Consider the following 27515-nt stretch of genomic DNA (forward strand, 5'->3'; position numbering starts at 1 on the left):
TGTAAAGATGTAAGAGAACAAAAATACAATGCTTGGATACTGTGGGAGAGAAAATTCTTCTCTAATGTTGTAATCCTGATGGAATGGGGCCTTTACTTCTTGAGGATTTCTGATTTAGAAATTAGAACCAAAGAAATTCAAAGAAGTAATCAGTTGTGGGAATTCTGTGTACTTTCTAGCAGTTGACTTCAACATAGGAATTTTGAAGTAAACCAGTGCCTTCTCTTTATTTGGGCCAGTGTGTAATAACAAGATATCCTGAAGATGGAATGGGAGGGTATAGTTAAAATGCACCTGCTTAATTTTTATTATATTCTTAATAGCTGTGGTAAACATCTATTCTGTGTTAAGAAACCACTTGAAATACATTTTACACAATGGACAGGGAGTAGGGCCAACATACCTCACATCACAAGTGAACAGCTAATCTATTCTCAGCCCTATGCACTGTCGTATATTTTAGTTACCTAACAATGTCGTGGAACATCATTTTTTGTTCTTTGATAAACTCCAGAGGAGCACTTCGGAAAGTTTTTCTGTATTAAAAGAATTAGATAGATAGCCTGAGAGTCCAGCTCGAATTTGGAAGCCTAAGATCTCGGGGACCTCACAGAAACATGTTGAATGTTGAAAGGCATGGACAGAGTGGATGTGGCAAAGTTGTTTCCCATGGTGGGAGAGTCTAGTACGAGAGGGCATGACTTAAGGGTTGAAGGGCGCCCATTCAGAACAGAGATGTGAAGAAATTTTTTCAGCCAGAGGGTGGTGAATCTGTGGAATTTGTTGCCAGAGGCGGCAGTGGAGGCCAAGTCATTGGGTGTATTTAAGGCAGAGATTGATAGGTATCTGAGTAACCAGGGCATCAAAGGTTATGGTGAGAAGGCGGGGGAGTGGGACTAAATGGGAGAATGGATCAGCTCATGATAAAATGGCGGAGCAGACACGATGGGCCGAATGGCTGACTTCTGCTCCTTTGTCTTATGGTCTTATGGTCTTATAGATCGAGGATCGGTGTCACGGCAGGAGACCCGTGTGTCGTCGGGGGAGTCAGGATATCTGCTGTGGGCCCGAAGACCTGAGATCTTTGCGATCTTCGGGCACAGAGCTCGGAAAAAAGCGATGTAATGGACTTTTAACATCGTAAACCAGCGAGTTGTTTGTTATGTCTCCCCACTTGGTGGTGGGAAACAGAGACACCTCCTTCTCCCTTATTATGGAGAGAGAGAATCTGCAGTATGCCGTATGCTGGATGAAATGTGAAATCGTTGGTGTAACTGCAAGTTTGTGTCTTTGGTATTGCTTTGCTCATGCTGAGTGCTCAGTGGTGGTACCGATGCTTATTTTGCTGGTGGGGGGAGGGGGATCATTGCTCGCTGCCACTTTCGCGGGGGAGGGAGGGAAGCTGGGGGGGGGTCTTTGGGGTTCTTACATTTATCTGTCGTTCATTCTTTGGGGCACCTCTGTTTTCGTGGATGTTTGCGAAGAAAAAGCATTTCAGGATGTATATTGTATTCATTTCTCTGACATTAAATTGGACCTTTGAATATATATTTAGAATGTTGCCATTTCCCAGTTTTGCACAGTGGTTCTCCATCCTGTTGCTGTGGTCTTTCATTGATTCTATTATCGTTATTGGATTTATTGAGAATGCCCACAAGAAAATGAACCTCAGGGTTGTATATGGTGACATGTATGTACTTTGATAATAAATTTACTTTGAACTTTGAACTTAAATTGATGTCAGCAATTGTTCTACTGCAAACTACCATTCTGCAAACTTTAAGCATGATTGGGAATGTTAGTGCCAGTCTGAGAGGAGGGGGCATAGTTTTAAGTGGCTATAATTTCTTCTGATTTATATAATCTATCACATAATATTTGGCATCAAACGAAAGCATGTTAATGTCACCCTACCTTGATCAAAGCTCAGAAAATTCAAAAATCTGAGTAAATTTATTATCAAGTATGTATCTATCACCATATACTACCCCAAGATTCATTTTTTTTGCAGACACTTACAGGAAAATAAAGAAATACAATAGAATCAATGAAAAACTACACACAAAGATTGACAAACAACCAACGTACAAAAGAAGGCAAACTGCAAATACAAAAAAAAAATAACGATAACTACATAATACTAATAACATGAGTGGTAGAGACCTTGAAAGTAAGTTCGTAGGTTGTGAAATCATTTCAGAGGTGAATGAAGTTATCCATTCTGGTTTAGGAGCCTGATGCTTGGAGAGTAATGGGACTGTGCCTGAACCTGGTGGTGTGGGACCTAAGGCTCCTGGACCTGCTTCCTGATGGTGGCAATGAGAATAGATCATGGTCTAGATGGTGGGAGCCCTTGATGATGGATTCTGCTCTCTTGTGGTAGTGCTCCTTGTAGTTGTGTTCAATGGTGGGGAGGGCTTTTCCTGTGTTGGATTGGGCTGCACCCATTACTTTTTGTAGACTTTTCTATTCTTGTGCATTGGTGCAACCAGTCATGATACTCTCCACCATGCATCTATTGAAGTTTGTTAAAGTTTTAGATGACATGTGGAATCTTCGCAAACTTTTAAGAAAGTAGACGCACTGTCGTGGCTCCTTCTTAATGGCACTTATGTGCTGGTCCCAGGGCGGAGCTTCTGAATTATAAAATGATAATATTGGTTGGTGGCAGCAATAAAGAGATAAGTGTGTATATTATGATTTTCAAAACGATTTAAACCTTGCAACAAATTGAATACTTTTGAAATACCATCACCATTGAAGTGCATCAAAACTTGCATGTAGCAAGCTCCTCCAAACACCAACTGCCAGATCATCTGTTTGAGGCAGAAATGTTGGCTGGAACATCCTTTGCCTCTCTTCAAACTTAGGTCTTGAAGTTGCATTCCCTTAACAGAATCTCACAATACCTCATAAAGACAGCAACTTTCTTAGTGCTCCCTCAGCCAAGGTTTAAGTGCTTCAGCCTCATGTGTAGACCAGGAAGACAACACCTTCTGGTTCAGTGAAAACAATATTACCAATTGAGCACTATTTAAAGAGCTGCTGTAAATGGGCATCTCCTTCAAAGAGCTCACAGCATTATGCTGGATTAAGTGCTTTCTTGCATTGTACAGTTCTGCGAATTTTGGTCCTGCTTACTTTGTTATTAAAATATCAATGTGGAAATAGCATTAATTAATTAATTTAGAGATACAGGTTCTCTACCAGAGTAGGTGTAAGGTGCTCCTTCGCTCCATTAGCCTGCAGGTCACCCTTGGGCAAGGTATAGCACCTGCTTAGCTCCATCACCGATCAGGGTCACGTGAAGCCGTGTGAGCAGGTGGTGGATGGTCATATGATGCCAGGCGAACAATCTCTGAAGGGTGTTGATAACGGCTGGGGTCACCCACCTTGTACAGACAGGCCATGGCAAACCACTCCTATAGAAAAATTTGTCACGAACAATCATGGTCATGCGAAGAACATGGTCACCCACATCATACGACATAGCACAAACTGAACAAATGAATTTAGAGATACAGTGTGGAATAGGCCCTTCCAGCCCTTCAAGCCCTTCAAGCCACACCACCCGATTTAACCCTAGCCTAACCATGGGACAATTTGCAATGACTAACTAACCCACAAACCGGTAGATTTTTGGAGTATGGGAGGAAACCGGAGCATCTGGTGGAAACGCACGGAGTCACAGGGAGGATGTACAAATTCCTGTCAGGCAGCAGTGGGAACTGAACCCAGGTCGATGGTCCTGTAACGCGTTTTGCTAACCACTACACCACCCCCAACACCAGTTAACTACAGTGGTCATTTGTTACGCCTACCAAAGCAAAGCAGCCAATTGTAAGCTAAAAGCCACTGACAGTTTGCAGCCTATTTCTGAAATGGCTTCTCCAGATTAGATTAGAAAGAGCACGTGCATCGATTTCAGCTTTAACATGCAAATAACATCTAGTGCCGATGTCACATGTAGTTTATACTTTCGTAAGGCTATAGATCACTGTCAGGCATACTGTTCCCATACCACTTTTCTTTGCAGCAGCACCAAAAACAATAACAAAATGGATAACCAGAGATACAGGGAAAGGTGAGAGTGATCATCCCATAAGTGATGGGTCAAAGGAATGGGATTTTACACTGTGCTGGAACCAGGTTGTAATCCAGCAGGTTATCAAATGAATTCAGTCCACCAGACAATGTTGTCAATCACACTGGCCAGTCTTCCTACTGTATCTGTGGACCATGCTATGGACTTTTGCCTCAGTGCAGTGGATGCTGTGGCCTTGCTTGCTTTTATGTGGAGTCAATGTGGGCCATGGGGAACAGGTCCTTACAAGAACAAGGAGCCTGCCAGGCGTTGGTCCTGACTCTTCCCTCTGCCCAGCTTCAGCTCTCCAGCACTCTCACCACCTTGAATAGCTCAGGGCCTTTTCCTTATTCTTGACTTCCAGGTGTGCTGTCTTTTCACACACAGAAACCAAGGCTGAGTTAACATTGTTATTGAATCAATAAAAAAAAATTTAAAAACGGGAACTCTGCATCGAACAATTTTGATAGCTGCTAAATAGAATATCCTTGATAAGACTAAATATTGGCATTGAAGTGCCAAACTTCAGGCATATTTTAGTTGAACCTGTGACTTCAGGGCTGTCTATAAACTAGGAACTGGAAAGCTTAGGGCTGTTTCAGAAAAGAAAGACTTGCTGACATGTGGAACTTTCTAATTCCTTTAAGCGTGTCACACAGTACTTTTATAATCAGAGGAATACTTCTAAAACATAAAAGGTAGGACGGTACAGCACTAGTCAGGCCATTCAGCCCATGATGTTATGCCGATCTTCTTGCCAATTTATAATAAATGTCCATATCTCTCCATTCCTTCGTATTCATTCATCTATCTAAAAGTCTTTTAAACTCCACCAAACTGCCTGCTTCCATGATTACCCCTGGTAATCTATTCCAGGTGCCTACTTCTCTCCGTAAAAAAAAACTTGCCCCCAACATTGTTTTAGACCACAACAACCTAAGGCATTGGAGCAGAATTAGGCCATTCGGCCTATCGAGAAGGCTCCGCCATTCTATCATGTCTAATTTATTATCCTTTGTACATCTCTCTCTAAATGTAGAAGTATGTCTTTTGGTATTTGATATTTCTACACTGGGGAAAAGATTCTGACTGTCTACCCTATCTATGCCTCTCATAATTTTTGAAACCTCTCTCAGATCTGCCCTCAGCCTCCAATGCAACAAAGTGAACAACCCAAGTTTGTCCAACTTTTCCATACTGCTCATGCCCTCTAATTCAGCCAGCGTCCTGGTAAACCTCTTCTACACACTCTCCGCAGATTCTACATCTTTCCTACAATGGAGAAACCAGAATGACACGCAATACTCCAAGTGAAGTCTCACTGAAGTTTTGTATAGCTGCAACATGGTTTCCTTCTTCTAAAACTCAACCCTCCCCACCAATGAAGACAAATACACACTTGCTTTCTTCACTACCTTATCCATGTGTAACCAATTATGGAATGTACCCAAAGATCCCTCTGTGCTCAATGCTATTAAAAGGTCCACCATAAACTGTATACTCTTGCCTTTCATTTGACCTCCCAAAGTGCAACACATCACACTTGCCTGGATTAAACTCTGTGATGGTATTGCATTCGCTGACTGTAAAATTCTAAAACTCAAACAATGATCTTGGGTCCTATCCAATATAGATACCGTAGCTATGTGTACCTTCACTAACGGGAGGATACTGTAGCCACCTAAGGCTAGATCACTTTCCCGTTTATCTGCCACAGTGAGTGTACCCACTATTTGAATGATGGGTCCCCCATCCATACCAAGGAAGAGATACTTCCAGCTAACAAAATAGCTTAAACACAGTTCTTTAATTTTGGTGATACATGCTTAAATTTAGATAAAATTCTTAAAGCATATTTAAAACTCATAGATTTTCTATCTTTTAACAGATTTCCAAATTATAAATGATTTCAAAAACACCAAGGATTTCCAAAAGACAGATACAATTTCCATAAGCTAACAAGACATTCCAACGAGTTGCAGACAAACGAGCCATTCTTTCCAGCAATCAAAGGCAGAGGAAGGGACTCTATTCACACTGTGTTTTTGTGATTCGTCTTGACGTTCTTTGAATATGTCTTACATGCTTGACTGCTCTCCTACAGTTATTCTGGTGTTTTTTGCCACTTGATACCCATGTGATATTTTTTCAGATACCTATTCACGCAGATGGTCTAAGAGCATCTGAGGATATATTTCCCAAGTACCCAAAATTAATACTGCGAATGCTGACTCTCTGTGTACAGAAATCTTCCAATTTTTGATAGATTAGCTATTTGATGTGCTAAGTGATAGTATTCATGTGGTCTGCAAACTTCCTTGAACTAAATAACTTAGCCAATGTTGTCTAGTTTGATACAAACCCAGTTAAGATAACCCCATTGTTTGACATTGCAACAAGCTCCATCCTGTGGGCCAGCATCCTTTGCTCTATGGACAGTGCGGTTTGTTTGCAAAGCTGTCTTTTTAACTTGAGAATGATTATTGCTTGCTGTTAACATTAAGAACTAAAGACTGGCTCCTGTTTATGGCAAGATGTTGAACAAAGATTATTAGTTGGAAGATTAACTTAGTCAAAAACAGCTATTTGATCTCTAGAAATGTCAGCTGCTATGTTAAAAAGCCGGGTTTGGCAAAAAGGCCCCCCAGCCCTGAACATCACAACTCTATCTGCCACTTCTCTATTCATATCTGTAACTGATCTATATCTTTCCCATCCTCCCCGTGGAGTACATGGGTTTTCTCCATGTTCTCTGGTTTCCTCCCACAGTCCAAAGATGTACTGCTTAGTAGGTTAATTGGTGATTGTAAATTGTCACATGTTTAGGTTAGGGTTAAATTGGGGATTGCTGGGTGGTACAGATAGAAGGGTCTGAAAGGCCTCTTCTGTGTGCAAAAATAAATCCTGCTATGTTCTTTGATAGTCTTTTACACTTTCTACAACTCCACTAATCTTGGTGTCATCTGGACACGGTCTAATCTACCTGTCTACATTTTCATCCATAATCACCAATATATATCACCAACATCAGACGTCCCAGCACCGATCCTTGTGAAACACCACTCGTCATGGACTTCTAGCTAGAATACCAGCCCTCCACCGTGACCCTCTGTCTTCTATGGGTGAGCCGGTTTTGACATTTAACGGAAAAAAAAATCAGTCTCAACACAGACCCTTGTGGAACACCACTTATCAGTGGCAACCAAACAGAAAAGGCTCCCTTTATTCCCACTCTTTACCTCCTGCCAATCAGCCACAGTTTTTCCATGCTAAAATGGGCCGGGTGACTTAACTACCTTCAGACTTTTCAGTTTCCCTAGAACCTTCTCTTTAGTAATGGTAACTTCACACACTTCATGACCCCTGGCATCCAGAACTTCCACCATACTGCTAGTGTCTTCCGCAGTGAAGACTGATGCAAAAAATACTTCTTCAGTTCATCTGCCATTTCCTTGTCCCCCATTTCTACCTCTCCAGCATCATTCACCAGCGGTCCAATACCCACTCTGACCTCTCTTTTACACTTTATGTAACTGAAGAAACTTCTTGGTATCCCCTTTAATATTATTGGCTAGCTTCTTTTTGTATTCCATCTTTCCCTTCTTAACTTTTTTAGTTGCCTTTTGTTGGGTTTTAAAAACTTCCCAATACTCTAACTTGCAACTTATTTTTCCTCTATTATATGCCCTCTTTTTGGCTTTTATGTTGGCTTTGACTTCTCTTGTTAGCCACAGTTGTGTCATCATTCCTTTAGAATACTTTTTCCTCTTTGGGCTATATATATCCTGTGCCTTCTCCAGAAATTCCAGCCATTGCTGCTCTGCCATCATCCCTGCCAGTGTTCTTTTCCAATCAATTCTGGCCACCTCCTCTCTCATGCCCTTGTAATTTCTCTTACTCCACTGTAATACTGATAAATCTGATTTAGCTTCTCCTTCTCATCTATCTTGTTTCACTTATCTTACTTCTGAACTCCTCCAAAATTGCCTCTGTGCCCTCCAGTATGATCTCGCTGAGTATTACTGTGAAATTCTCCTTTAGCAGTAATGCAAACCCTCTCTCCCTCTTTAGTACCTTCTCCATCATGTCTAAACCAACAAAACTTAGGTATTTAAATGAAATATCACCAAAATACAGCTATAGTGTCAGAATAAGGAGATAGCTGTGTTCTCATTTAGGATTTTTGGAATTTGACATTGAGTTGATTCTGTGTTATTGAGTACATTCAAATCAAAGACTGCTGTGTAAGTACACATTAAGGGAATCACTGAACTTGTAGTGAAAGTGAATGAAGTCACATTGCAGCCAACTTGAGGATGAGTATCGATGAAATTCCTGATGGTTGGATGGGCTTAAAGCAAATGGAAAAATAAGGCTTCACATGAGCTTGCTTCAAAATTATGGCAGCAGTTTGGGCAAACCCCATGGAATGTATCGCTGTGTACTTTGAGGACCAATCACCCCAGTATGCAAAGGTAAGAAGTATATCTGGAATTAATGAATTCAAGTTTATCAGAAACCCACTGATCTTTAGTTGACCATTTCTGGTGAAATTTTCAACTTCTCCTGAGACTCTTGATACCAGAAGCATTCAATATCATTTCTGCTTGACTGTGAAGATCTTCAATGTATTTTAAAAGTTTAGTCATTGTAATTGTTGTTTGGATATGCTGTGGTCTTCATAACATGGTGAGCTGGTGCTTGAGCATTGGAAAGCCAAGTGCCAGGAGCTGGTAGAGCAGTACCAGAGACAGGGGTGGAGGGCATGTTGTGAGCCTATAGAGACGGGTGTAGAGGTTTCCGTGGCTGCTCACTGTGCAGAATCTACTCTCTCCTTGGCATTATGGGGGCTGCAAAGAAAAGAGCCATCAGGGCCGTCACAGAAGCTGCTGACCGAGCCTCCAGATGACTACGTATCAACAGGTGTGATCCGTAGACCAGTGCTGCTGGTACACAAGCCAGGGCCTGATCAACCCTGGCTGGGTCACCTGAGCAAGAGTGTCTGATGTTGACAGTCCCAAGGCACCCAATGGCTCCAGGTTACATCACTGATAATGTGTCCCAGCACACCCTAGGGTGTGTCTCAGCATCTGTGGCACATGAGGAAGATCGACACTACCTAAATAATCTGACAAATGTGTTGGTATCTTGAAGATGAGGAATCTGCAGGTGCTGGAAATCCAAAGCAACACACACAGAATGTTGGAGGAACTCAGCAAGCTACACAGGATCTATGGAAAAAGAGTAAATAGTCAGCATTTCGGGCCTAGACCCTTCCCCATCTATACTGTCTCCTTGGCTATGTAGAATCCTTAGGGATGCAGTATCTATAGGTAAATTACCACAATCTTTTTAGCGAGCTTCTATTTCCCTAATTCTCAAAAAAGGTAAGGATCCTACTGAATGTGCATCTTATATGCCTATATGTTTGCTGAATGTGGATTCCAAAATTTTTTCTAAAATATTGGCAACGAGATTGGAGAATATATTGCCTCAAATTATTTCTGTTGATCAGACTGGATTTATTAAAAATCCTAAATGACAGGAATTCTGCAGATGCAGGAAATTCAAGCAACACACATCAAAGTTTCTGGTGAACGCAGCAGGCCAGGCAGTGTCTCTAGGAAGAGGTACAGTCGATGTTTCAGGCCGAGACCCTTCGTCGCCTGAAATGTCGACTGTACCTCTTCCTAGAGATGCTGCCTGGCCTGCTGCGTTCACCAGCAACTTTGATGTGTGTTGTTGTTTATTAAAAATCCTTACTCCTTGTCTAATATTAGGAGATTAATGAATATTGTTTATACTCCTTCACCTAGAACTCCAGAATGCGTCATTTCACTGGACTCTGAGAAAGCCTTTGATAGAGTTGAATGGACATATTTGTTTAATATGCTTGACAAATTTAATTTTAGTCTGATATTCATATCTTGGATTAAATTGATATACCTTACTCCTTTGGCTTTGGTATTTACTAATAATCATATCCCTTTTTTCAATTATTCCGTGGCACTAGGCAGTGTTGCCCTCTTAGTCCACTATTATTCGACATTATTTGCTATTGCTATTCGTGACTCTCCTAATATATTTGATATTACCCATGGAAATGAGATACATAAATTATCACTATATGCAGATGATCTACTATTATATATTTCTAACCCTGAGAAATCCATTCCGGCAGTATTATCTCTGCTTGCTCAGTTTAGCAGCTTTTCTGGTTACAAATTGAATCTTGGTAAGAGTGAACTTTTTCCATTAAATATGCAGGTTCCCATTTATAGATGTTCACCATTCAGAGTGATTACTGACTATTTTACTTATTTGGGAGTTAAAATTGCTAAGAGACATAAGGACTTGTTCAAGCTTAATCTTTTACCGTTAATTAGTCAGGTTAAACAACTGATTACTAAATGGTCCCCATTGTCTCTATCACTGATTGGCTGAATCAATGCTATTAAGATGATTATTCTACCTAAATTTTTATATCTACTCCAAGTGATACCAATTTTTATTCCTAAATCTTTTTTTGACACTATTGATTCTAAAATTTCCTCCTATATATGGCAGAATAAATATCCCAAGTTAAGGAAAAAATATTAACAGAAGTCCAAGAAAGATGGTGCTTTAGCATTGCCGAATCTAAGATTCTATTATTGGGCAATTAATATTCAATATTTTGGACGCAAGATTGGAATATAATTCCAAGTCCACATTGGGTAAACCTTGAAGGCTACTCTGTACAAGGGTTCTCTTTGGCTTTCATTTTAGGAACTTCACTTCCTTTTGTATTATCTAAATTGAATAAACAAATGGTTAATCCAATAATTAAACATACATTACAAATATGGTTTCAATTTTGTAAATTTTTTGGTTGAACAAATTGATATTATCAAGCCCTATTATATCTAATTTTTTTCAACCCTCAGTTATGGATCAAGCCCTTTTGATATGAAAAACGAAAGGTAAAACATGTTTCCGTGACTTATTTCTGAATAACTGTTTCATGTCTTTTGAACAGTTATCTAATAAATATAATTTACCCAGATCCCATTATTAAAGATATTTACAAATAAGAAACTTTTTAAATACCACGCTGCCTACCTTCCCGATTTCACTCCCTACTGATATCACCGATAAAATTTTCGGTTTAAATCCCTTTCAGAAGGGATTAATAACAACTATTTATGATATAATTATGAAATTACAGCCAGGTATATCTGATAAAATTAAAAATGAATTGGAAAGGGAACTTCAACTTCTCCGACCTATAGAGAAATGGGATAAAATTTTTCAATTAATTAGCTCTTCCTCTATATGTGCCAAACATATGCTAATACAATTTAAAGTAGTGCATAGGGCCCATATGTCTAAAGATAAACTAGCCTGTTTTTATTCCCATATAAACCCTATTTGTGACAGATGTCACTCTGAGCTGGCTTCTCTGACTCATATGTTCCGGTCCTGCCCTCTTTTGGAAAAATTCTGGAAAGATATTTTTGATATTATTTCAACAGTTTTGCTTTTTGACTTACAACCCTATCCTATTATGGCAATTTTTGGTTTGACAATGATGGAACCTAGATCTTTATCCTCTTCAGCCTGTCGGATGATTGCATTTGTTACTTTAATGGCCAGAAGATCCATTTTATTGAATTGGAAGGAGACCAATCCTCCTACTACATTTCATTGGTTTTCTCAAACTATATTATGTTTAAATTTAGAAAAAATTAGAAGTGTCATTTTTGATCCCTCGGTTAAATTTGAAGAGACTTGGAAGCCATTTATTCAACATTTCCATATGATGTAACTTGACCTTTTCTGAATCCTTCTTATTAATTTAAAATATACGAATAGAGGAGCGGAGTTGACAACATTACTGAATGTATTTGATTTAAGATATTGGTCTAGCCTTGTTTTGTTCTGTCTGCTTTCTTTTTGGGTTTGGTATTTAGTTTTATTTTTTTGTTTTTTTGGGGGGGGTGGTTTTCTTTACATTTTTTAAATTTCTTTTTTCTCTATAATGAACTATATTAAGAGTTTGGAAGTCTATTACACCTGTATTATTTGAAGTCTTTTTTGTACATGTTTATCAACAATAAGATAATTCCAAACTCTCTGTATCAATATTATTATTCTGTTTATAATTTTGGAAAATTAATAAAAAGATTTAAATAGAAAGAAAAGACCCTTCCCCATCAATGAAGGGTCTCAGCCCGATATGTGGACTGTTTACTCTTTTCTATAGATGCTGCCGGGCCTACTGAGTTCTTCCAGTATTTTGTCTGTTTGCTGATATCTTGTTTGATCCATTAACACCACAGTGAAGTGATAAACGTTTTCACTCAGAAAGCTGACTGTGACCCACTTGTACCTTTGTCACTCGTGAGTCAACTGATCTCAATGATATTAATCCTATCGGACTTCTGGCCTTGATCGGTCTGAAAGACTAATGCTTGAGAAGTATCCGTTGACTCCAGTAGTAATATTGTTCATGTCTTCTGAAGACAGAAGCACATAATACTGAGAATGAAGGATGAAGCAGCTAGATTTAGCCCATTGAGTTGGATATGAGCAGAAGGGAATTAAGAAATTACTTTAGACTGCAAGAAGTCATGGTGATTTTATCTGCTGGGCACCATTTGAATACTGCTGCTCTACTTTCTGCTGAGAACACATGCAAATAAAGCACTGGGCAGCTGCCTGTGGGTGACATTTTAGTTTCCTTCAAATGATCCTTGGGGCATTTAAAGCGGAATTAAATATATCTTGAAAGAGCAGGGAATTGAGAGCTATGGGGAACTGAAGAGGAGCTGCGGCCTGGGTCAGATTGTTCACAATAGGCAGAACATGGCCTTTTACTGTTCAATTTTCTTATGTTATTCTTATGTCTTTATTTAGCTCTCTAAGAGTAGTGTTAGATGTACCAGAGTTTATATCTACATACTTAGGCCCAGCTGTAAAATCACAGGGATTATTTATTCTTAGCCACCTCATCTACCCACAGAGCTCTGTTGGGTTTTACCTTACATATGGTTGGGATCTGAGCTGATTAGTTACTTGTTTCATCTTAACAGCCCTCCTACCATTTTTTGGGTGTGCTGAGTTAAAATTAATTCCAATATTGATAGATGGATTTCTAGATAAAGGAGCTCACAGTAGTTTCAATGCATTTTAAGTACTTTGATCCTGAGCACAGGGCTGTCAATTGTGCTATAAATGTGACAGCTGAACCACATGCATGTTTAAGCAAACCTAAAGTTTATTAAATAGCCAGATATACTGTGTGTCTACCGAGCCTACTCAGTCACATTAAAAAATGGTGGAAATCTCAGAGACTTCAGTCATGAGGTAATCCAAGGTTAAGATAGTCACCAATAAATCTAAAAAGAAATTATGCCGGGTAACAGAGAACTGCAGCTCAGAAGCAGGCCCCTCAGCCCATCTAGTCTGTGCTGAGCTATTATTCTGCCTAGTCCCATCGACCTGCACTTGGACTTTTTCCCTCCATATCCCTCCCTTTTCATGTACTTATCCAAACCTAGCTTAAATGTTGAAGTGGAGTACACATCCACTGGCAGCTCACTCCACATTTGCAACACCCTCTGAGTGAAGATGTTCCCCCTCAGGTTTCCCTTAAATATTTCACTTTTCACCCTTATCCTATGAATGAAGAAAGATGGAAGAAAATGACAGGAAGGCAGTAGGCCTACTCAAACCTGCTCTGCTATCTGGTATAATTTTGTCAAAGTTCAAAGTAAATTTATTATCAAAGTACATATATGTCACCATATGCAACCCCAAGTTACATTTTCTTGCAGGCATACTCAATAAATCCATAGAATAATAACCATAACAGAATCAATTAAAGACCGCACCAGCTTGAGCATTCAACCAGTGTGCAAAATACAGCAAACTGCAAATACAAAAAGAAATAAATAAATAAGCAATAAGTATCAAAGGCATGAGACTAAGAGTCCTTGAAAGTGAGTCCATAGGTTGATGGAACATTTCCATGATGGGGCAAGTGAAGCTGAGTGAAATTATCCCCTTTGGTTCAAGGGCCTGATGGCTGGGGTAACACAACTGTTCCTGAACCTGGTGACATGAGCCCTAAGGCTCCTGTACTTTCTTCCCGGCGGCAGCACTGAGAAGAGGACACGTCCTGGGTGGTGGGGTCCAATCTGAATTTTGGCCTCAAATTCATTTCTTTACCAGATACCTATAACCTATGTCATGATTCCTCAGTAGCCCAGATTTGAATATATATCTGGATTACAAGCTCAGATTTATAAAGCTCAAGGGTAGAGAATTCCTAACACTCACAGCTCTCTGAGAGAGGAAATCTGCTCTTATCTCCATCATGAGTGGTCATCCCCTTATACTGAGACCATGCCTTTCAGTTTTAGAATTCCCACTCCCCAGAAGTGGAAAATTGCACCTGATGTATTGCATGCCTCTCAAAATATGCCATGCTTCAATAAGCCCTCTAACATTTTTTTCTACGTGGAGTGAGCAGACCTATTTTGTTCAATCTATACTCAGTGGCCGCTTTGTTATGTACCTCCCTTGTACCAAATAAAATGGTCACTGAGTATATATTTGTGGTCTTCTGCTGCTGTAGTCCATTCACTTCAAGGTTCAACATGTTGTGCGTTCAGAGATATTCTTCTGCACACCACTCTTGTAACGTTTGAGGTATTGTTGCCTTCCTGTCAGCTTGAACCAATCTGGCATTCTCCTCTGACCTCTCTCATCAACAAGGCGTTTTTGCACACAGAACTGCCACTCACTAGATTTTTTTTTCTTTTTTCACATTGTTCTCTGTAAACTGTGCATGAAAATCCCGGAAGATCAGCAGTTTTTGAGAAACTCAAACCAGCCCATTTGGCACTGACAATCATTCCACAGTCAAAGTCACTTAGATCACATTTCTTCCCCATTCTCATATTTGAACTGAACCTCTTGACCATGCCTGCATGCTCTTATGTATTGAGTTGCTATCACAAGGTTGGCTGATTAGAAGTCTGCATTAACAAGCAGGCATACAAGTGTACCTAATAAGTTTGCCACTGAGTGTATACCCCTCATTCAAGGATTGCAGAATACCTTTATTGCAGTGCTTCCTTCCTTACATAAAAAGAGCAAAGCTAGCATTATATTCCAGGTACGGTGTCTTCAAAGTCTGTGAATTTGCAGCAAGCTTACCAGGAGTCTGAATCCCAGCATAAATCAGGAGTGCAGTATGATCTATTTGTGTGTTGGTTATTTATTTTTTATGAGCCATGAAAAGCTGGCATTTATTGTCCATCCCTAATTGCCCTGAACTGAAAGAGTTGTTGATGAAATGGAAACTGAGCCATCTCCGTTGGTCGGTCTCGAGCCACCTTTGGGCATTATGTGTGAACATGGAAGATTTACTTTCCTGGCAGATCTTAGTAATCCAGATGGACAATCCTGTAATGCCCTTCTCAGTGCTCCCAGTACAGGTGCTTTATTTAATTGCCTGAATCTAAGCTCCACAGTTGTCATGGTGAGTTTTTTAATCCCATAACCTTAGACATAACTCCAGGCTCTGGATACTTGTCCAGACTCCATCTCACTTCCTTTCATTCTATTTCAACTCTTTTTGTAGAATTTTAGAACTCCTAAAATAATGATAGTGTCATAGAAGACTATAGCACAGAAACAGGCCCTTTGGCCCATCCGGACCATGCCGAGCTATTTATCTGCTTAATCCCATCGACCTGCATGTGGACCATAGCCCTCCATACTGCTCCCCTCCCATCCATGTACCCATCCAAATATCTCTTAATTATGAAGTCGATCCTGCATCCATCACTTCCTCTGGCAGCTCGTTCCACAGTCTCACCACCTTCTGAATGAAGAATTTCCTCCTTATGTTCCTCTTAAACATTTCAACTTTCACTCTTAACCCATAACCCATGAAACTAGTTCTAGTTTCACCCAGCTTCTATGGACAAAGCCGGCTTGCATTTATCCTATCTATACCCCTCATAATTTAATATGCTTCTATCAAGTTTTCCCTCATTCTCAGATGCTCTTGGGAATATTTCCCTATAACTCAGGTCTTCAAGCCCTAGCAAAATCCTTGTGCTTTTTTTTTGTGTACTCTTTCAATCTTGTTTACATCTTTCCTGAAAGTAGGTGACTAAAACTGCATACAATACTCCAAATTAGGCCTCACCAACATCTTGTACAACTTCAACATAACATCCCATCGCCTGACTCAATACATTGATTTATGAAGGCCAATCTGCAAAACTTTCCTTATGACCCTGTTTACCTGTAGTGCCACTTTCAACGAATTATGGGTCTATATTCCCAGATCTCTTTGTTCTACCACGCTCCTCAGTGCCCGACCATTCACTGTGTAAGTCCAACCCTGGTTGGTCCTACCGAAGTGGAAAATCTCACACTTCTGTGCAATAACTTCCATCTGGCATTTTTAGCCATTTTCCCAGCTGGTCCAGATTCTCCTGCATGCCATGATAGCCCTCCTCATTGTCCACAACACTCCCAAGCTTAGTGTCACCTGAAAATTTGCTGATCCAATTAACCACATTATCATCTCGATCATTGATATAGATGACAAACAACAAAGGACCCAGCACTGATCCCTGCAGCACACTACTAATCATAGGCCTCCAGTCAGGGAGGCAACTATTTACTACCTCTCTCTGACTTCTTCCACAAAGCCAATGTCTAATACAATTTTCTACCTCATCTTGAATGCTGAGCGACTGAACCTTCTTGACCAACCTCCTATGCGGGACCTTGGCAAATGCTGTGCTAAAATCCATGTAGACAACATCCACTGCCTTGTCTTCATCCACTTTCCTGGTAACTTCCTTGAAAAACTCTCTAAGATTGGTTAGACATGCATGAAGCCATGCTGACTGTTCTTTATCAGTCAATTTCTCTCCAAATACTTATGTATCTGGTCCCTTAGAATAATTTCCAATAATTTTTCCACAATTGATGTCAGGCTCACTGGCCTATAGTTTCCTGGTTTATATTTAGAACCTTTTTTAAACAGTGGAACAGCATTAGCTATCCTCCAATCCTCGAGTACCTCTCCTGTCACTAAGGATGATTTAAGTAACTCTGCTAGGGCACCAGCAGTTTCTCCATTTGCCTCCTGTGGGGTTCAAGAGAACACTTTGTCAGGCCCTGGGGATTTATCCACCCTGATTTGCCAGGACCCATGATGCCACTTTGCCTCACTTCTACGAGGGGTGATTGATAAATTCGTGGCCTAAGGTAGAAGGAGTCAATTTTAGAAAACCTAGCACATTTATTTTTCCTACATTTACACACTTAGTCCAGCGGTCGTGGAGCATATGGATCCCTTCTTTGTAGAAGTCGGTGTCTTCGACCTCCAGAAGTGGTCCACAGCAGGGGTGATTGATAAGTTTGTGACCTAAGGTAGAAAGAGATGACTTATTAACTTCAATCTCACTACATTTTAACTCAAAGAGTACATGTAACGAGAGCTGTATAACTCATCTCCTTCTACTTTAGGCTACGAACTTATCAATCACCCCTGCTGTGGACCACCTGGAGGTCCGAGACGCTCTCGTTACATGCACGTGCAATTCAACTGTTTGAGTGATAATGCAGAAAGTTTGAAGTTATATGTAAAATTCCTTGGCAAAAGTCTGTGAAATTAGTCCATCTTATCTGAGCTGCTCAAAGTACATGATTCACTTGCTGTCTGTTATTGTCCAGGACAATACATGCTGCTGGAGGAGCATAATCAGCCCGCTCAGCACAGCATCGAATTGCCCAGGTAGCCAGTACCTTTCTGCTTTATGTGAACCAACATCAAAATGAATATCTTTCAAGGACATAATTTCATTTCAAGTTCAGGGTAAGTTTACAAGCCATATTCGCTTTGTTCTCATGGTTCATGGACACCACCTGAACACTTCGGTGCTGCCTGATGACATTCTATAAATCTGTGCTGCAGAAAGAAACATATTCAATAAGATCGTTTTTTTAATTCAGTAGTGTCTCATGCACAAGGAATAAATTTCCTGCTCTGGTGCTTCCAGTTTGAATCCCTTGTTGCTGGAAATCAGGACTTTAATAAAATTGAAGGAATGAACTAAATTTATCTTCCCATATACTGTATGACGCAATGTGACAAAAAGGGACAAAAGCATTGGATTTTAGATTTGTTTGTTAGTATTTGCCTAACAAGAAAGAAACAGGCAAATATCTAATGTAGAGCAGGTTGCAAATACGCTTGCAACATCTTAAGAAATATCTAATGTAGCAGGCAACTTTGATCAATGGAATATCAGTCAGGTGCAAACCCGCACATCTGGCATCCCCTCCTTGATGAATGGACAAGCCAGTATCCAGCTACTTATAAATCTTTATTTAATTAATTTATACGACAATGTATTTTAGTAATACTTTATATCACTCTGAACTTTATATATTATTTTCCAGTAAGAAACGTCTCTCATCTAAAATTTCTCTTACTTGTTTTTAAAGTTCTTCGTGGTCTGGGACCTGAGTTCATTTTAGTTTTGTACTCCTGCTCAAGCTGTCAGGTTTTCTTCTGCCAGTCTCTTAAAGTTGAACAATCCTTCTCAACTGGCAGGTCAGCTTTTTGAACTATACTCCTGAAGCTGTGGAATTAAATACCTAAAACTATAAGGGATGCAGACTCAGTTGACACTTTTAAATATCAGCTCAAAACCTACTTATTTAACCTGGCTTTTAACTAACATCTTTTTTCTTTTATTTTCATGTTTGTTTTTAGTTTTAGTTTTTATTTGATCCCATTGTGAAGCACTTCGAACTATATCATCTGCGTGAAGAGATACTTATAATAATAACTTTATCTCTATAAATAGTTATTATTATTATTTACATTTTAAAGGGGAAAAGAAACATGATAATGAATCTTGCAAGATCCCCTGTTGAAGTTATGAATGCACCTTGCCAGTATCACAGTGCCAGATGCTTATGTGCTGAAGAAATCCAGCACTTCTTGACAGCTCCGCAGTCTCAAAATTGTTGGACTTCTTCACTATTCCAGTACAGAATGACCACAAATACTGGTACTAGGTTAGTTAAAACTGCTGGATTGGATTGTGTTTGCCGCTGGAGATTGGCTGACGGCGAGCAGTGAGCACGGCAGCACCCAGTTAACTTTTGTTAGATCTACTTTCTTCTGACCTCTCTCTCCACCCCAGATACGTTGTTGAATCGAGGGTAATTTTGAAAGCTGCTGCGAGAGAAGCTTGGATACACTTAATATCTGGTCTCTTGTTTTTATGTCTGCTGTAGTTTGCAAAGCTACCAGGGCTCAATCATTTGAATAGTGTATATCAATGATCTTAATTAAGTAGCAGTAGTTTCATGTTTCTAAGTATAGTTCTCTTTAAAAAAAATGAAAGTTAATAAAATCTGTTTCCAAATGTTTCTAATCATTAGGATGGTTCCTGCCACCTTTGTCGTGTCTGTGACTGTGATGATCCATGATCAGCTCTCACTACTGACTTTGTTTCTGACTCATTGATCCCATCCCATCAGACAGAGGCTGGACTGAGCTGTTCACCACCAGCTTCCAACCTCATTCCTCTCAGAGTTTAATGTAAGGAGCTGACCGTCTGCACAAAGAGAATGAGAGAGAATGGTGAATATGGGGGAGCTTCGTACTCCAATAGGGCTGTAGAGGTATCAAGGGTCAGGATGAAAATCAGTAGATTTTTAGATATTAGAAGAATCAAGGGACGTGCGATTAAAAGAAGGAAGTATCACTAAAATTTTAAAAATTATGATTTTATTGGAGGGCAAGACAGGGATGAGGGCTGACGGATCACTGATATGTCTGTTTTCATGCTCTTTTGCTCTTACCTATTATGATCTATAAATGTACTTAGAAACACGTATGCCTGTGAACCCCTCATTCATGCCATTTTGACCTCAGGGCTTATCTATTGCCAGTAATCCTGCTTCCAATCTCTTATAAACTTGAGCTCAGTGTGGTTACAGTAGTGTGGCAATCAGCACAATGAGTTTCAATGCCAGTGACCCATGTTCAGTTCTTGCTGCTATCTGCAAGGAACTTGTACGCTTTCCCCATGATGACATAGGTTTCCTCCGGGTGCTCCGGTTTCCTCCAATGTTTCAAAGACGTACCTTGGCGCGTAGGTTGATTGGTCATGTGTGTAATTGGGTGGCGCAGTTTCATTGAGCTGGAAGGGCCTGTTACCACCCTATATCTGTAAATAATCCTCCAAGTGGCTGCAGTATCTACACTTGTTCAAATTCTGGCTTTGTTAATTTCCAGTTTTAATTAGAAACATAGAAAACCTACAACACAATACAGGCCCTTCAGCCCACAAAGCTGTGCCGAACATGTTCTTACCTTAATTGTTCCAGTGTCGACAGATATACCCTCAGTTGCTTGTTTCAGAATTGCATCCTTGAACCTTTCCATCTCTTTCTTTCTTTAGGATGCTTCTACCCCAGTGTCTTAACTTTCTGGCATCTTTTCTAATATCTCCCTATATGGCTTATTCTTGAACTTTATTTGTTGTTGCTCCAATAAAACGCCGGGGGATGATTTGCCACAGAATATGTGCTACAGTAATGCAAGTTCTTACTGTAATTTGAGTCATGAAGAACTTTCCTTGTCCTCACTAAAATTTCAGATTGATGCCTGAGACCCCAAGGATCTGATGCAGTATGAGACTTTCTGATAATAATATATTGCCACTGTAACTCCTAAACCAAAAGCTGTGGATGAACCAGGAGGTTCGCCATCTGTTGAGGGCTAACTCAATGGCATATAAGTCTAGTGAGCCAGGCCTGTACAGGAAAACCAGGTATGACTTTGCGGAGGGCTATTTCAAGAGCAAAGAAACAATTCCCAGTGAGGATAGAGGCGACATCGGATGTGCGTCAACTCTGGCAGGGCTTGCAGGACATTACTTTCTACAAAACAAAACCCAATGACATGATTGGCAGCGATGCTTCACTACCAGATGAACTCAATGCCTTTTATGCCCGCTTTGAAAGGGAGAACATAACTACAGCTGTGAAGATCCCTGCTGTACCTGGTAACCCTGTGATCTCTGTCTTCAAGGCCGATGCCAGGCTGTCTATAAGGGGACGAACCCTCGCATATGGCAGGCCCCGATGTAGTACTGGGTGAGGCTCTGAAACCTTATGCCAACCAACTGGTGGAAGTATTCAAGGACACTTTCAACCTCTCATTGCTACAGTTGGAAGTTCCCACTTCAAAAAGGCACAATCATACCAGTGTCTAAGAAGAGCAGTGTGAGCTGCCTTAATGACTATTATCCAGTAGCACTCACATCTACAGTGATGAAATGCTTTGAGAGATTGTTTATGGCTAGAATGAACTCCTGCCTCAGCAAGGACCTGGACCCACTGTAGTTTGCCTATTGCCACAATAGGTCTATGGCAGATACAATCTCGATGGCTCTTCACACTGCCTTAGATCACCTGGACAATACAAACACCTATGTCAGGATGCTGTTTGTTGATGAAAGCTCAGTATTTAACACCATCACTCCTACAGTCCTGATCGATAAGCTACAGAACCTGGGCTTCTGTACCTTGTTTCTGCAGTTGGATGCTCGACTTCCTAACTGGAAGACCACAGTCTGTGCAGATTGGTGATAATTTTTCCTCCTCACTGATGATAAACACTGGCGCACCTCAGGAGTGTGTGCCTAGCTCACTGCTCTACTCCCACAATACCCATGACTTTGTGGCTAGGTATAGCTCAAATATCATCTATAAACTTGCTAATGATACAAACATTGTTGTTAGAACCTCAGAACGAGTTGAGAGGGCGTACAGGAGCGAGATATACCAGCTAGTTGAGTGGTGTTGCAGCCTTGTAGTCAATGTCAGTAAGATGAAAGAGCTGGTTATGGAATTCAGGAAGGGTAAGACAAAGGAACATGAACCAACCCTCATAGAGGGATCAGAAGCGGAGAGAGTGAGCAGTTTCAAGTTCCTGGGTGTCAAGATCTCTGAGGATCTAACCTGGTTTCAACATATCGATGCATTTATAAAGAAGGGATGACAGCAGATATATTTCATTAGGAATTTGAGAAGATTTGGTTTGTCACCTAAAACACTCGAAAACTTCTATAGGTGTACTGTGGAGAGCATTCCAACAGGCTGCATCACTGTCTGGTTTGGTGGGGAGGGTGTTGGCTACTGCACAGGACCGAAAGAGGCTACAGAAAGTTGCAAAATTAGTCAGCTCCATCTTCGATACTAGCCTCAGTAGTACTCTGAGAAAGTGGTTTCCTCAGAAAGGTGACGTTGATTATTAAGGATCCCCATCACCCAGGGCATGCACTCTTCTCAATGTTACCGTCAGGAAGGAGGTACAGAAGTCCCAAACGCACACACTGAGCAATTCTGGAACAGATTCTTTCCCTCTTCCGTATGCTTCATAAATAGACATTGAACTCATGAACACTACCTCACTTTTTAAAAAATATATATTACTTCTGTTTTTGCACTATTTTTGATCTACTTAATATATATATAAATGAATAAACACTCCTGGGGCTTCCAGCCAGGTACAAATATCGATTTTAACTGACGTTTCGATGACAAACTCTGCCACCTTCATCAGGGATAATGCCTGGGCATGTCTAGTCCAATGGTATTTATACCCCTGTCGTTCTTCCCTCCTGATTGGCTGGTCCTCTGGTTTCCGCGGCTTCACCTTGTTTACAATTGAATTCCAGTTCTTACTTAGAGTGAGAACTTTGTCTTTGTTAAAATTCTTTTCCTCCTGTTTTGTTTCAATGGGTTCCTTCATCAGGCGGTCCCAAAAGTCATTGGTGCAGCACTGTAGTTTTGAGCCATTGAAGTCAATCCTATGGTCATTGCGAGTGCAATGTTCTGCTACTGCTGGTTTCTCCAGGTAACCCAGATGGATACACTTCCTGTGCTCCTTGATGCGGGTTTCCACCATGTATCCCGTCTAGCCGATATACGCTGCTCTGCATTCGTAGTGAATCCTGTAAATGCCAGCCGTCCTGAGTCCCAGGTCATCTTTGACCCGTGTAAGCTGTGGTTTGAGCTTCCCTACAGGTTTGTGGTGGGTATTAATCCAGTATTTCTTCAGGATCCTGGCAATCCTTCCGGAAATTATGGAAATATTCTTCCCTCTGGGAGAAGGCTGAGGAGCTTGAAGACTTGTACAGCCAGAATTGGGAGCAGCTTCTTTCCAACCGTGATAAGACTGCTGAACGGATCCTGACCCGGATCTGGATCGTGCCCTCCAAATATCCGGACCTGCCTCTCGGTTTTTTTGCACTACCTTACTTTCCATTTTTCTATTTTCTATTTATGATTTATAATTTAAATTTTTAATATTTACTATCGATTTGTAATCCAGGGAGCGGGAAGCGCAGAATCAAATATCGCTGTGATAATTGTACGTTCTAGTATCAATTGTTTGGCAACAATAAAGTATAAAGTATAAGAAATATAGCAAAGACATATACATATATATTGATCGTAATTGATTTATTTTATTTTTTTCGATATTATCATGAATTGCGTTGTACTGCTGCTGCTAGGTTAACGAAGTTCACAACACAGGTGACAGTAAGTCTTATTCTGATTCTATATATATCCTCATAGGATCAGGAACTGGAGACCACCTGGTCCCTCAAGCCTACACCAGTATTGAGAATGATTTTAGCTGAGCTGCCCCAGACTTTATTTTCTCTTATGTGCTATTTTCCCATTGCATTCAATTCAAAAATCCTTCAAAAAATATACCCATTTCCTCTTCAACTACCCCAAATAATCCAGCCTCCACAATCCTAAAGGGTAAAGAATTCAGGAGGCACCATCTGCTAAAAAATGACTTTTTCTTAACTGTAAGATGCAAATGACTGGATGGAATATACTGAATGTTTCAATACTATTCTTCATTCAGTTCTATTTCTTTAATGCTTAGTAAGATGAGACCAAAGCAGCGTTAATAACATAATGCATATTGGCACAAAAATTAAAGATTTAGTGAATCATCCTTTTCAGCAGGTGTCCCACAGAGGAATAGAATATTTTTATTTATATTAAGTACCTGGGCTTGAATGGCAAACTGGTACCGCGGTTAATTGAGAATAAATCCCAAAAGTTCTGGAAATACTCAGTAATGCAGGCATCATCTCTGGAAAGAAACAGAATTTATGTTTTAGGTCAAAAACCATCCCCATGTTGATAAGAACAATTTTTTTCTTTTTTTTTACCCCAGAATCTTTGTTTAATTACACTGACTCCACTGATTGGGAAGGGGTCCACTTAGAATAACTCTTAAGGCACCTCATCTAGCTTCAAATAGGCAAATGTCCACTAATGAATTCCAGAAAACAGTACAGAGCTGCACTGAAATAGTCATTTGTCTCAAAGGGCACAAAGGTAACTCCAGGTAGTTGGAATTGTTTCTTTTTGGAAGGGGGAATGTCATTAGAATCGTGTGAGTCCTCAGAGGACACACGTACCAAACCTTTTAATTTGTTCTTTCATAAATATTGATGATATCAATTATTAATGTCTCATCAATGTAATTTGCTTTGAAATTACTTTCTTTCCAATCCTGATGAAGGTCTAACCCCAATGGTTTAGAGTACAGTGTATGGGAGTGGGAGGAAAGGAGGAACAGGGCCTCCTTTCGCTGTTGTTGTTCTGTTGCTTCTTGTATTTTGTTTTGTTGTGTTCTGTATTGTTCTGCTGTGTATTGTGGGAATGCCATGATGACACCAGAATGTGTGGCGACACTTTCAGATGCTTTGGGTCTGCTGGTTGTTGATGCAAATGACACATTTCACTCTATGTTTTCATCTACACGTGATAAATAAACTTGAATCTTGAATCTTGAAATTTCGACTATTTATTTCCCTCTATGGATGCTGCCTGACTCGTTGAGTTTCTCTGGTATTTTGTGTGTGCTGTTCAAGTTTCCAGAAGAGCTTCACCTTCCCTTTAGACAAGAAAACCTGCAGATGCTGGAAATCGAAACAACACACAAAATGATGGAGGAAATCAGCAGGCCAGGCAGCTTCTATGGAAAAGAGTAAACAGCTGATGTCTCAGGCCGAGACCCTTCATCTGGTCTCCACCCATTGTGTGGTGTAGTTAGACTAATTCTTCCATTTAGTCCTGCTACACCAGATGTGGGAGGACCTAGTTCCAGTTCCAATAACCTCCCATTTTTGACTTGACAAACCTAGTTACAATTTTGATAATCTTTTGATTTGATTCTGCTGTAATTTCTCCTCATCCGACAGCATCATTCTTGTTAAAATCTTTATGATATTTGATTATGTTAAAACTGCTAATTAAATGCATGTCGTTGTTTACAGTTAAAAGTCAACTTTTTCATGTTCACTGTATTTTTAGAAGTTTGACGTACCTTTGACTTGCTCTCAGCAGTTTGTTCTTGCTTCTTCCAGGACCTATAAATGTTCTCAATAATTAAGTTTCAACCTGCTGCATAATTCAGCAGTCTCTCTGGACTTTCACACCAGCCTAATGTAGTCAGTGCCCTTCAACATCTTTGACACATACGTTGCCTCATTGTGTTGAACATGTGTGCCAAGCAAGTGTCAAGTTCACAGTGTGCAGCAAATGCATCTCTGTGTCCGATGCAATTACAAGGTCCCAATGTGAAACTGCAGGACTCACATTGTCACATTGCATTATTGCTGGTATCATTCTGAGTATAAACACGTCCCCTCTTTACAAGTATAACTGTGCAGAGGATCTTTTCCATTGGCAGATGCCTTGTTGGCAGCGACAGGCTGGCATCACAATTTCATAGTAAGACATCTGGAAGAAACCATCACCTTAGCCAGCAAAGCATAATGATATTGGCTGAAACAAGAGTGGGAATGTATTAGGACATAATATATGGAGTAGGAGAATCTGATTCAGGATTTTGGTAGCTGAATCCATAGCTCCCAGTGCTATGTGAATTTTCTCAGCATCAACTGTTTATATCACTATCTTTTCCAACCTAACCATTTCTCCTCCATCCCTCACTATTTGTGAGTGTTTCTCCATTCTTTTGGTGAGCTGTAGCCCCCTCCTCCTGCATCCCTTCCCTCGTGCCCCTCTCCACTCTGTCACTTTGTTTTTCACCCGTAACAACACACACAAAATGCTGGAGGAACTCAGCAAGTCAAAGGAAGGTCCAAAATTCAAAGTAAACTTATCATCAAAGTATGTATATATCACCATATATCACCCCGAGATTCATTTTACTTGCAGGCATTCACAGTAGAACAAAGCAGTACAATAGAATCAAGGAAAAATTAAACACAAACAAAGTTGGACAGACAGCTAATAGGCAAAGGAAGATAAATGGCGCAAAAACAAGAAAAATAATAAATAAATAAATAATATTGAGAACATGAATTGTACAGACCCTGAAAGTGAGTCCTTTGTTGTGGAATCATTTCAGTGTCGAGTTGAGTGAAGTTACCCACACTGGTTCAGGGGCCTGATGGTTGCAGGGTAATAAGTGTTTCCGAACCTGGTGATATGGGACCTAAGGCTCCTGTACCTCCTCCTCGATGGCAGCAGTGAGAAAAAGCATGCCCTGGATGGCGGGGGTCCTTGGTGATGGATGCTGCTCTCTTGTGACAGGGCTCCTTGTAGGTGTACTTAACCCTAGAGGTGGCGAGGGCTTTTCTTGTGATGGACTGATGGACACATCCTCCAATACGATAATGCCAAAGAATTTAAAATTACTGACCCCGTCCACCTCCAGTCCCTGAATGAGGACTAACTCATGAACCCCCGGTTTCTTCCTCCTGTAGTCAACAATCAGCTCTTTGGTTTTGCTGACATTGAGAGAAAGATTGTTGTTATGGCACCATTCAGCCAGATCTTCAATGTCTCTCTTATATACCAATTTGCCACTACCTTTGATTCAGCCAACAACAGTGGTGCTATCAGCAGACTTAAATTTGGCATTGGAGCTGTACTTAGCCTCACAGTAATAAGTATAAAGTCAGGCAGCATCTATGGAGGGGAATAAGGAGCCGGCCCTTCATCATCATTGTGTTTATGATTGATTTTCATCTACCTCCTGGTGGAACAAAGGAGATTAGCTAGGAGTGTGTCAGAGTAATCAACCCTAGAGAAAACAAAGACGGAGTGAGGGTCTCAGTTGCTTATTAAGTGGGTCGGATGTAGAGCTGATGATGTTACAGAAATGGACAAACTTATTAAAAGCGGGAGTACATAGCCCCAAGCTCATCTTAAGGTCAAATCTAGCGTGACGCTTGTCAGGGTGTGACCAAATCAATGGCTAAGACAGGGAGCAAGATTGTGATGGGAAAGCTTTTTCCAGTATTTAGAGGGAGGAATTTTCACAATT

The 27515-nt window shown here is 40.4% G+C and overlaps 1 protein-coding gene across 1 annotated transcript in view; it reads left to right on the plus strand.

The window, feature by feature from the left end:
- Positions 1-27515, plus strand: part of grin2aa (glutamate receptor, ionotropic, N-methyl D-aspartate 2A, a) — a 304621-nt gene that overhangs the window by 124427 nt on the left and 152679 nt on the right. The gene's annotated exons all lie outside the window — the stretch shown is intronic.

This window comes from Mobula birostris, chromosome 9 (assembly GCF_030028105.1).
Source record: "Mobula birostris isolate sMobBir1 chromosome 9, sMobBir1.hap1, whole genome shotgun sequence".
Lineage (NCBI taxonomy): Eukaryota > Metazoa > Chordata > Chondrichthyes > Myliobatiformes > Myliobatidae > Mobula > Mobula birostris.